This window comes from Lucilia sericata, unplaced genomic scaffold, assembly GCF_015586225.1.
Source record: "Lucilia sericata isolate MDLA Ls3-8-SP2 unplaced genomic scaffold, ASM1558622v1 Contig000296F_arrow, whole genome shotgun sequence".
Classification (NCBI taxonomy): domain Eukaryota; kingdom Metazoa; phylum Arthropoda; class Insecta; order Diptera; family Calliphoridae; genus Lucilia; species Lucilia sericata.
Window position 1 is genome coordinate 352656 of NW_023994321.1, and position 12748 is coordinate 365403.

At 26.6% G+C, this 12748-nt stretch overlaps 1 protein-coding gene across 1 annotated transcript in view; it reads left to right on the plus strand.

Moving 5' to 3' along the window:
• Positions 1 to 4807: 4807 nt before the first annotated feature.
• LOC119603357 (AN1-type zinc finger protein 5-like) overlaps positions 4808 to 12748 on the plus strand; it is a 41617-nt gene continuing 33676 nt past the window's right edge. Inside the window, 1 exon segment of the mRNA XM_037955364.1 lies at positions 4808 to 5635. The gene's annotated coding sequence lies outside the window, so the exon portion shown is untranslated.

Here is a 12748-nt window from a genome sequence, read left to right on the forward strand (position 1 = left end):
AATAACTTTGAAACAAATCTATTGCCAACATGCGGGTATTAACAGTAACAAAAGCATGCAGTAGACTCTCTTCTCATTTGTTCAATGTTTCTTTGCTTTGTTAAGCTCTTCTGTAATTATAGTCACTCTCAAGGGAGAGAAACCTTATTTAAATATGGTTGTTTTTATTAAAATACTGTAGCTAGAGTCAAACATCAAAGGGTGTTTCCTGATCTACATATATATATAGAATATAAATAAATAGGTTCGATTTTTTAAGATGATTTAATGAAATTTGGCAAGGACGAAGTCTATTGAAAATGGTTGAAATCGGATCTTTATTTCATCTAGCCCCATACAACCGTATCCTCTGCATACAACTTGGTTGTGTCTCAATGATACAGCCGATTTTCTTAATCATCTGTTCTCATTTGATCCCCCCTACAAAGTCTCCTTTAGAAAATTACTTAAATGTCAATAATTCTCGTATAAACACTAGTATCGCTGTAGAGTCTAATTGCTTGGCCATCCGACTATACATTACTAGGGTTCTACATAATCGAACAATCGACTTTTTGTCGAAAAGTCGAAGTCGACAATTTTGTTCCAAAAAAAAATCGAAAAGTCAGAAAAAGCCAAAAAAGTCGAAAATAATCAAAAGTCAAAAAAGTCGTAAATAATCAAAAAATCGAAAAATAAACTATTTATAAAATACTAATAGTCGAAAAGTCGACTTTTAATTAAATGAAAAAAAGTCGAAAAGTCTACTTTTCATAAAATGCAAAAAGTCAAAAAAGTCGACTTTTCGTTTCAACTATAGAACACTAATTCTTACTCGTTTTGTAATGTACTTTTTTACTAAAATGCTTTGAATTTCGGAACCAAGTACGAATCGAGCTCAAATCAAGCCTTTTGTTGGAATTAATTCAATCTTTCACTTTGTCATCGTGCTCCAGATAGATTCAAGTACGGATTTCTCGATTCTTTTCTTCCGTGTAGTGGAATGATTTTGATGAAAGAGTCATAACCTCCATTTTTCAAAGAAAATTAAAAAAAGCTTTTATAAAAATTTTTTGAAAAATGTTCCTGAAATTGGCAACACTGTTCTGCTGTAATATTAAAAAAAATAAAAGACACACTAATATATCATTTGGAAATCTATCAACATATGTTTTGTTTAAAAGAATGTTTACAGAGACAGAGATAGATATGTATGTTTATGTGTGTTTGTATATGTATGTATTTGCTTCCTGATAATATTATAACTTTTTTTTCTTATTTATACATATTCGATTGTTTATTCATTAAGCAATTGCTATTGTTGTTGTTGTTTTATTATTTTTATACGTATTCGCTTTTATGCTATTTCATTTTTTTGTTATTCTATTTCATCATAAAAAACTACGCATTTTAAAAATGAATCGAAAAACTCAACTCTGTTGTATTTCTCCTTCATGATTTTCACCACGTCACCATTTACTAACAGTTAAATACTACTCTCACTCACAATTGAGTGTTTCACATTTTTGTTCTGTCTGTTATAAGTTGTTGTAATGTGCAAGGTTTTGAATTGCATTATTTTATAGTGTTTTTGTTTTTTCTGTTTTTTATTTCTTTCCTGTGTTGAATTTGTTTGTTTTTCTTTTATTTCTCTTTATATTAACATGTTTTTCTTAGAGTTCTTGAGTTTTTTTGTATTTCTTTTAAAGCCAGTCTGTCCGTCTTTCTGTCTTGTCCATATCAGTGAGTGTGTGTTGTTGTGTTTATTGTAATTTATGTGCATAAAATATTTGCTTTTTACGGTACTTTTTCCTAGTCTGTTTCTTCCTTTTTTCTTCTTCTTTATATTCCAAATGGACTTTGTTTTGTTGCAAGTTTTTCTTAATTCTGTTGTTGTTTTCTTTATATTGTACTCTATTGTCATAGTAGCTGTATGTGGTTGTTGTAACCGTAATCGGAAAACATAGTGTGCTGGTGGTGTGTCGTATAGTCACTCTCGCCTACAGTTGTTTTGATTTTAAATGTCTGTCTGCTGTTTTTTCTCGTTTTCTTTTTGTATGTCTGTTGTAATTCGTTGTAATTTAAAGTTTTACCACATTTTGTTTTAGCTTTCATTCCACTCAATTTGTAATATATATTGAGTTTTTATTTAAATTTTTACATTTTTTATGTATTTTTGTTTGGTATGCGTCTTTTTGTTCAAAATTTTTTTTATTGTTATTGAGGTCATCTCTGATAATGACCTATTCTTATTGGTATTTTAAAGATATTTTTGGAAACTCGTTCTAAAATGTATTTCTCTAAAAGGAACGCATATTTTACTTCAGCTAGAAGTATACTAGAAAAGAGTATTATTTGTTTATTGATAAAATTTTGAAATTTAATAAAATAGAAGAGAATTGCATTTCAATAAATTCCAAATTTCCATACTCAAGCGTTGTTAAATCACACGATGTTGAAATCTACCAGACCTATTAAACGTTTATCGAAATACATTCTAATAATTAAAAACTTTTAGATCATATTAACTTTTAACTGTTGAAGTTGTCAGATGTTACATTGTTGTCATCATGTCAGAGAAATGTTCAGAAAATGACTTAACAACCGTTGTAAGTTCACAATTGTCTTGCAACGTTGCCAGAGAAATCATTGTCAGTACATTGCAAAACAATAATATTGTCAGACTTCTGACAATCGCGTAAACACATTTCGTTAACATTGACATATCATTGTATAAAAATTGTCAGACAATTTTTATTGTCAGATGTGCCAATTTTATACATCTTAAAATGGTATCATTACTAGATAAATTATTTCTCTTGGCAACACTGTACATTGAAAGAAACATGTACAGTTAAATAGGATCTGGCAACTTTTGCCACACAATTATCTGTCAACAGTGTGAACAGACAATTAATTGGTAGTTACACTATACACTATGCGTTTTCCCTTCAAAGCATTGCGTGCTTCTTTCATTTCCCGGTGGTCTTTTTCATCCACTGGGTAGCCTTAAAAACGGTCTACCATCGCCCCTAAATCCTTCAATGAAGAAATCGCTTAGCAATTTTTGTATATGGCTGAGCCGGTCCATGTACAAGCACTTTGCTGAAGTACTTGAGCTTTCTAATCTCTTGCTATTAGCCCCGTTAGGGAAGGACAAAGAAAAATACAATCACTGGTTAGAGTCGATGGAAGGTGCGGACCCAACATCAGGTGAAAATACTCTATTGATGTTATGAAGAATGCTCTGTCCCTACAAACATTCTCATCATCTAAAGACTCACCCCAGTTTATTCCTGGACCTCTTAAAATCACCCAACCACACTGATGGTTTCTGTTGGTTTGGCAACAGCACCTAGAGACGAATTTGGTAGCCCAAAATAAGAAATCAGGATCGCTCCAAATGAACCGAACTTTGGCAAAGGATGTAGGAATTTCCAAAGCCAACTGAACCCAATAATTACCCCGACAAATAGTCGCGTAGCATGAATCAATATCTTCTGTTGAGATGGCAACAGTACCGAGAAACTTCCCCGAAGCGTAAAAAGCCCTACTAAATCAGTATTCATCTCCAATATATAGAGACTTTCCCGATCTTTCGTCACTTTTTGCATCAGTCCCATTCCCATGATCATAAAGATCTCTCTTCGGAATGACAGGCAATCACTGAAAGCTAACCTGACAATTCCCCAGCATATACCGGTTCCCTACTACACGACCGGTAAGAAATACTGATCGGGTTCAGGAATCCAGCATATGCTGCTTTGTACACAGACCTGTGTCATTTGAAAAGAGAATTAAGGGGATTAAGGGTTATATCAGCCTTTAAACCAACATTCTCTTCCCGCGAATTTTGGTTTAAACCACAGCCACTACGTGGATCCCGAAGGAACCTTAACCAACTGACCAGACATGAGAAGTCCTACGGGCAACTGGCCACCCGTAGTACCAGATTATGTGGTTCTCTGGTTGGACCCCATGTCAAATCATACCAAGGTCTAGCCAAGGAGTGAAGTGACATCACCAGTTTATAGTCCCGGAAGACTAGAGGTACTGGTAGCACATCTTTACCCCGGGATGTCCCGGGTGTAATTTTATGCTACACACACAATATGTATATCATACTGTGTTAATTTCCATCCGATAATTACCCAATGCACTTATTAAATCTTTGTTGGACGCCTGACTCTATGCCAAAATTTAACACAAAATAAACTTTGTCTTATGGATTATACATTTTTAAAAAACTTTCACTTCCCTGTTTTGTTAATTTTTCAAGTTTCTTTCTTCTCTACTTTATTGCGTGCTTAATATGCCTATTGTAGCATGTTTAGTACTCTACTCACTCAAACACTTTGTTTAACTTTAGTGTACCCCCACTCATTTCAACTCTTACACCAAGAAAATGAGTTAAAAGACAAGACAATGGAATTGAATTGGATGGTTGGGTAATGTAGATTGTAATAACATTATAAGAAAATTGCTTGAAAAAAAAAGACAATAAGAATTAAATTGAAATAAACAATTATGGTTTCCACTTTTCTTCTTCTTTTGATAAAGTTAAGTTGATGGTTGAAAGAGCAGTGAAACAATTTGAGTGCTTTTCTGGTGTGTGAGATGGTGGTCAGTAATTGCGAGTGTGTTGAGTTTAGTATGGTGTTAATTTTTGTTATTGTCAGTGTGAGTTTTATTTTTTTTTCATGGCGTATAATTTATTTAATTACGTACTCTTTAGTAACGTGGTGGTGAATTTGTTGTTTGGTTTCTTTGTGTATTTGGTCTGATGAGGAGGTAATCTTATTGTTATGTGTGGTGTAATTGTGCTTGTTGTTGTTGGATTTGCTGCCTTGTGATAGCCAGCCAACAACTTTTCATATGAATTTTGTGTTTTAGTCGAAAACGAGTGCTTGGAGACTTCACATATTGGAGGATCAAATCCACGTTATAAAGTTGTGAACAGAAAACACAAAAATATCACTACTACCACTATTACTTGTGTATTTTTTGCTCTTGGGTGTTTTTTCTTCATTATTACAAAAAAAGGAGAAATAATTTTTTTGAAAAATAAAATACTGTGAAAAAGAATTTTAAAATTTTAAAAAAAAGTTGCTAAAAGCAGCAAATATTTTTTGGGAGATATTTAAAGCAAGAAAGAATTAAGTGTTACACAAAAAAAGCTTAAAGTTATTAAAAAATTCCCCAAAAAAAAAGATCTATAAAAATTACGAGAAATTAAATTAAACTTAAAAAATTAAATAAAATAGCTAAAAACAACCTAAAGTGGAATACAATATTAATAAAAAATTTTAACGCAAAAAGTATTAAACAGGATTAAATATAAAAAATTATTGTGATAACATTTTTTCGGATTTATTTAAAAAAATATATACCACATACAGTGCAATTTTATTTATTATAATTTTTTTAAACATAAATGCTTTGAATATTGAAAATATATTGTTTCCTAAAACAATAATTAAGAAATTTTAAAAAAGAAATATAAAATTATTAAGAAATACTATAAAAATTTAACAAGAATTTCATAAAGGATACGCCTAAAACTGTGATTAAAAACAACATTTTATTTCAAGGGATTATATTTTGCCAGCAACAAAAAACATCAAGGATTAAAAAAAAAATTTATCACTAAGAAAATGTAAGTGAAGTTAATATTTTCGTCATTTTTTTCTTATTTAAAAGAAATTTCTCTAAAATGAAAAAATATACGAAAAGTGTTGGTAAACGTTTTGTTTTTTTTTTTAATATTCATCATTTTTTTTCTAAGTGAAACCCAACAGGCAATGTTGTCAAGTTTCTAAAAAGCATAATATCACTTATTCCTCGTTTTACTACTAGCTCTCTCTTTCTTTTTTGAAAAAAAAATGAGTGTGTGTTTTTTTCAGTATTTTTCTTTTATTATACATATTCTTCCTCTTTTTGTAAGCAAGTAGTTAAAGTATAGTATGACGTTATGTTAGTTTGACGTTTTTATTTTTCTGTTGTTGAAATCAGGGATGGCAAATGGTATTTTTTATAAAGTGTATAAAACAGGGTTTATAATTATACTTTTTTGATTCAGATTATATTAAATGACGATTATTTTCGGAAATATGGATCAAGAAGTATGTATTCGTTCATAGTCTAGACGATAGACTAGTCTATATATTAAAGAAAAGAGTTGTCAATATACCTGAGAAAACATTCTATAAACTAGAGAAAATATTTGTCTATAGATTAGAGAAAAGACTAGCCTGTACACTAGACAAAACTTGTATCTATATTCTAGATAATATCGATTAGTAGACAATAGATAAGTCTAGACTTATCTATGGTCTAGTTTAAGGACGGGAAAAAATACTAGTCTGATGACAAGAGAAAAGACAGACAAGAGGTAATACCTAGTAGGTATAAACTAGACTAGAGAAAAGCCTAGTCTATAGAAGAAAAGTTAGTCTATAAAAAAGGCAACACACTAGCCTATATTCTAAACAATATATTACTTTATAGTCAAAAGAATATACCTATTGGTCTTTAGACTAGACAGGAGAAAAGACTAGCCTGTTGACAAGAGAAAAGACTAGACTATAGAGAAATCAGTCCATAAACTAGACAACACACTAGTCTATAGTCTAAACAATATATTAGTCTATATATAAAATACTAAGACTAGACAAAAGCCTAGTCTGCTGACTAGACAATAGACCAGTTTATGAACTAGGCAGTCGATTTGTCTATATACTAAAGAAAATACTAGTCCACACACTATGGACTAGTCAATAGACAATATACTAGTCTATTGAAACTCCAAAAAGTACTTCACACTTAGACTAGTTTATATACTAGAAAAGTCATTAGACTAGCCCATAGTCTAGTAATAAGTACATACATACTTAAAACGTCTATTGAAATTGCATTTTCATTGCTGTACCATTATAACTTCAAACATCTAATTGTTCCAAAATAATTGTATAAATCTAAAAATTTTGCCAACCCTGATACAAACTGCCCTCGTCTGGCTGTTAGTGTTGTTAACTCTAGCATAAACGTAGAAGTAATGAAAAGTATCATAAAAATAAACCTCAATAATAAAATCTACCATTTTGTTGTGTGCTGTTGTTATATTAACAAAGACAGCTGAGTTTTTTTTTCATACTTTTTCAACATTTTTGCTTAATAATTATTAAATTGTTTAAAAATTTAACTCTTGTTTAATAATACTCTTTAAAAAAATTATTCGTTTTCTTTAATTAACTTTGTTTCTTTGTATATTTTTTTAACAAAAATAAAAATATACCCCATGATTTGCTAAAAATTTGAGAGAGTCTCTATAACTTGTCAATTTAACCCAACATTTACTCTCTTTGCTACTTTATTTGCTATTGCTTCTTCTTCTTCTTCTTGTTATTTGTGACTTGTTTTCTTCTTTTATTTTATATAAACTCTCTTTTACTGCTATTTGCTCTATTACTTTGTTTTCTAATATGTTTTCCTTTACGTGTTTCTAATATGTTTTCCTTTACGTGTGTCGTTTGACTCTTGCTCATTGTCTAGAAAGGGAAGGCTGCTTATATTTTTATATGTTTTTTTTTTGTTTTTTTCCCCCAAATACAAAAAAAAAAAAAAACACAAAATTGTATTTTATTTTTGTCTTTTTTTCGTATACATACATTCATACCTACCTACTACCAGTATATGTTAATTTTTTGTTGTACTTGTTTCACTTTATGTTTTTTTATACTCATTAAAGAGAGAAAGTGTATAGAGGAATAAGATTATTTTTGTTTTAAACTACACTGTAAGAAATGTTAAAATTTGTTTATTTAAAACTCGTGTCTATAATTAATATTAATAAGTTTATAAATCTTACTTGTAATTGTTATTATCTATCTATCAGCACTGGTGTGATTAGTAATTTGCTTTTTTGCAATAAAAACATGTGACTCATTAGTTATTAACAAATTGTTGTTATAAAAAGTTTTAATTATTATAGAATTTATTTGGAAGTTTTTAATTTTATGAGGAAATTTGTTTTGAGAAAGGATCACTCGACAGATTAGTGATTAGTGTAAAGTTTTTCAACACTTAAGCATTTCTTTTAAATACTTACTTGTAGAGAAAACTTGTATATACTAAAGTTTTGGAAATGGAAAATTCATTGGAATACTGAACTTTTCAACAGACAAACGGACGAACATGTCTAGAATGCGCTTTCCAAATCAGAGTAATTGTGGAGAAAGAAAAATATTGCTTCGTATCTTTGGATTAATAAAGTAAGGTTACTCCATTATTTTATTGAAACTAACTGTCATCTCTTCGTATATTTTCGTAGAATTTCGTAGGGACTTTACGTTTATGAAATAAAAGCATCTTAAATCTTCAATATATCGGTAGTATCGGTTCGCCAGAGGTGATCACTAGTCACTTTCTCTTTATTATCATGATATCTTACGTAAATGTCATTTTACGGCAATATCAATTGATAACGGTTTCTGAAGGCGTATTCTCCATCTGGGCCAGATGAATAAGTGTATGTTTCGTTAAAACACCCGCTAATTCCTAATCCGATATGATTTTTTGGAATTAGAGTCATTAGTGAACAATTTTTATGGTGATACATTAAGGATTCTAAAAGGCCGTGTTTTCGACTACAGAAATGTTCGTCTACATCGAGGATTCTAATCTCACACTTCTAACAACTTGAGATCCAAATTTATTGTCTTTCGTTTCATGTCTCTCTTTCTCTTTTGCTTCAGTTTTTATTATTTTGTGGACTCTAGCGGCATCCGAGTGGAAGGGTTATTATGTTACCTTCCAAACCTAATCTAGAGTTAATTATATCCAAATTCAATTTGCTATTTATAAGTGTTTATCTTGACCCTTATTATGGCTAGGGTTGCCTAACAATTTGAATTATTTTTGTTTTCTTTAATTTGTTTATTTAGAAATTTATTTATAAAAAATAAATATATTATCGTATTTTTATTAAATTATATACTCCCATTAACTTGTTTAACTGTGGGAATTTCGTACAGTTTTCTTTTTTTGCATTTGTGTTATTTGCCATTTTATCTAAATGATTTAATTATATTTATTTGAAATTATTTCTTTGGCTTTTATATATTATTTAAACATTGTATATTCAATTCATTTTATTGGCCCCATGCCATTGGCTCACCCTTTTTTCTTTAGTTTCGTTTATTTTTTTTTGCAAATTTAACAATTTTACAACTTGAATAAGAAAAATTTCTTGTATAATCAATGTTAAATATTTAGTATAATTATTATGTTTGCTGCTTAAACCTGTCAAATAAAATGTCAATTGAAAATCAAAAAAAAACTTAACATTTTAATTAAAGCAAATTTTGTACAGTGTATTTGCTAAATTATGAAAAAATTTTGTTTATTTTAAAATTTGTTCATTTGATTTTTGCTTGTAATGCTGCTAAATTATTTTTGTCAATTCTCAGAAATTTTTTGTTATTTATCTGTTGGGGTCTAGTGATTATGATTCATAATTTTGTTTATATTTTTTTTAATATAAATGCTAATTTCCATGAATTAAATTTTTTGGAAAATACTGGAAATAATTATAATAAAGTGTTTTCAAGATTAGAGTACAGTTTTTATGAAATTTTTGGGAATATAAGTGTTTTTTTAATTCTCAATAAATAAGAAAAATTCAATTAATGCTTAAGAAAAATTCAATAAATTTCTCTATTTATAAAACTTTTATTGATAATATTTTTTTATAGAAATTTGTCTAAAAAATTTTACCATAAATTTTAAATATTTATAGAAAATTAACATAAAGTAAAGTTTTTAATAAATTTTAAAAGTTATCTTTATTCAATTTGTAATTTTTAGATAATAATTTTTAATAAATTTTAAAAGTTATCTTTATTTAATTTGTATATTTTTAGATAATAATTTATAAATTTCTATATTTATAGAAATTTTGAGAAAACTTTATTTACTACTTTTAAAAATTTTTAAAATTTACAATAAAATTCTTATTTTTTACAAAATATCGAAAACTTTTGGAAATTCTTTGACAAATTTATAGAAAACTTTCAACACAATTTCATCTTTAAAGTAAATTTTCCCTAAATTTCTTTATTTTTAGAAAAATTTCCAAAAACTCACTATAATTTTAAAAAATTTCAATTCAAATTTCAATATTTTTCTGGAAATTGGTGCATAATTTGTGTATTTATTTAAAATTTTAAACACAATTTTTTCTTTAAAATAAATTTTCCCCAAATTTCTTTATTTTTAGAAAATTTTCCAAAAACTCACTATAATTTTGAAGAATTATCGATAAATTTCAATATTTTTTGGATATTGATGCGAAATTTCTGTAGTTATTTAAAATTTTAAAAAAGTTACTTAAATTTAAAAACAAAATCGAGAAATTTATGTTTTTATATAAACTATTAAAGTAATTTCTTTATTTGCGATAAATTTTCAATAAATTTTTATTTTTTGTAAAAATTTTTCAAAAAATTTCTCATTTATTGGAAATTTTTTAGGAATTTCAATAAAATAATGTATTTATAAAAACTTTTCAATAGAATTTCCCATGTTCTGCAAATTTTTAAAACATTTCTCTTTATTTCCAGAAAATTTTTGATAAATTTCAACATTTATAAGAAAATTTTCAAAAAGTTTCTTAATTTATAAAAGAATTCATTAAATTTCTATATTTTTAAAGAAATTATTAGTAAATTAGTTCATACTTTTTAGAAAATTAACGCTAAATTTTCATATTTATGAAAAAATTTTAAACAAATTTTAAAAATTATAAAAAAAATATATTCAAATTTATATGTTTATATAAAAAGTTGTATAAATTTCTTTATTTGCAGAAAATTTTTATTAAAATTTCATTATTAGTAAACATTTTCAATAAATTTCTTAATTTTTTAAAAAAAAATTTCTAAAGATTTTCCTTTATAATAGATAGTTTTTGAAATCTTTTCAATAAATTCTTATATTTGCTGACTTTATTTTGTTTTAAATCCTCTATTTTAGAAAATATTTAATAAATTTTACTATTTGTACAAAATTTTTGATACATTTAAGTGAAATTTTGTTTAAAATAAACTTTATCAGTTAAACACTAAAGTTTATGTTTCACAGTGAATGTTAGACATCAGTCGATGGCTTGCTAATCATTCACTGTGGTGTAATAGTTTAAGAAATTTATTTACATTAGACAGCCCTGTTGTTGTTGTTTGTGTTATAAATGTAAAACTTGGGTTACCATATCTTTTGGGTGTTGCTTATCATGCGGTTTTTAGTATTTGTTAAACTTTATGTTTAAGTTTAATAAAGGTCACCACAATTCTTTTAAAATTTTAATTAAAATGTAGGTTTTAAGTTAAATAATAAACACAGACATTTATTTAATAATACATAATTATTTTGTTAATTTAAAGGTCATTTACACCACACCGCCAAAAAATTATGATAAGGCGTTTGTTTTTATTAAAAAAAAAAAATAAACAAAACCTAATTTTTTTAAATATAGTAAATACTACTATAAATAATTTTTGTTTGTTTATTTAAAAAATGCGTAAATAAATTTTAATTTATTCATAAAATTAAACGCCAACCTGATTTTGTTTTTTTTTATAATTTTCTTGTTTTTCTATGATTTTTTTATATTTTTTTGCTTATTGTCTAATTCTGTTTTTTCCCCTCCTATCCTCTATTCTATAGTTGTTTTCATTACATATTTTGTCTTATATTTACGCTTGTGTTAATAGAAAATATTATCAACTAAATATTTAAAGCAAAAATCTCAAACACGCGCTGTTTTTATTTTATATAATAAATTTATTTTCTATTTATGTCCATTTTTTCTCGTATTTTCTTTATTTTATTCGTTGTTATTGTTGTTGTCGTGTGATTTAAATTAAATATTGCAATAGAATTAAATTTTTTTCTTTTGAAATTTAATACAATTTAATAAGAGACAATTGTTAATGTATTTTTTGAATACAAAATTATTAAACAATTTTATTGATAAGATTATACATAAACGAACCAAGGTTGTTGTGTTGGTTTCAAAAAGTCCATGACTTAAAAAAATGTTTTCGAGTGTTTTAAATTGATTGATTTTAATTAATAACTGGTGGGAATAAATATTAATTTAATAACTTTTTTATTTACTAGTATAGAGCTTACATTTAAAAGAGAAATTCATATTAAAGTTTTTAATTATTAAAAAAATTATCTCAATTTTCAAACTAATATTTTTTTTAATTTCGTTATTATTAATAAAGAATTGTTTTAAAATTTCTTTATTTATAGATTTTTTTTTACAAATTTATCTTTCTATAAAAATTTTCGATGAATTATTGTATTTTTAAAATATTAATTGATTTGTCTGTTTACAGTATATTTTCAATAAATTTCTTAATTTTTACCAAATATTTCACAAATTTCTCTATTTATAGATAAATTTTCGATCAAATTTATATTTATAAAAATTTTTTCACAAAATTTTTTTGTTTACAGCTAATTTTCAACACATTTCTTAATTTGTTTATAAAAATTTTAAATAAAGAAAATAAATTTGTTTTTATTAATTTTTGCAAAATTCTCTGAAAATTCCTCATTTTTTGACAAACTCGTGAATTTATTTATAGAAAATATTTTATAAATTTAGAAAAAATGGAACTGAAACAGGACTAGAAGAGAACTATAACATAATTAGAACAGAACTAGAACAGAACTAGAACAGAACTAGAATAGAACAGAACTA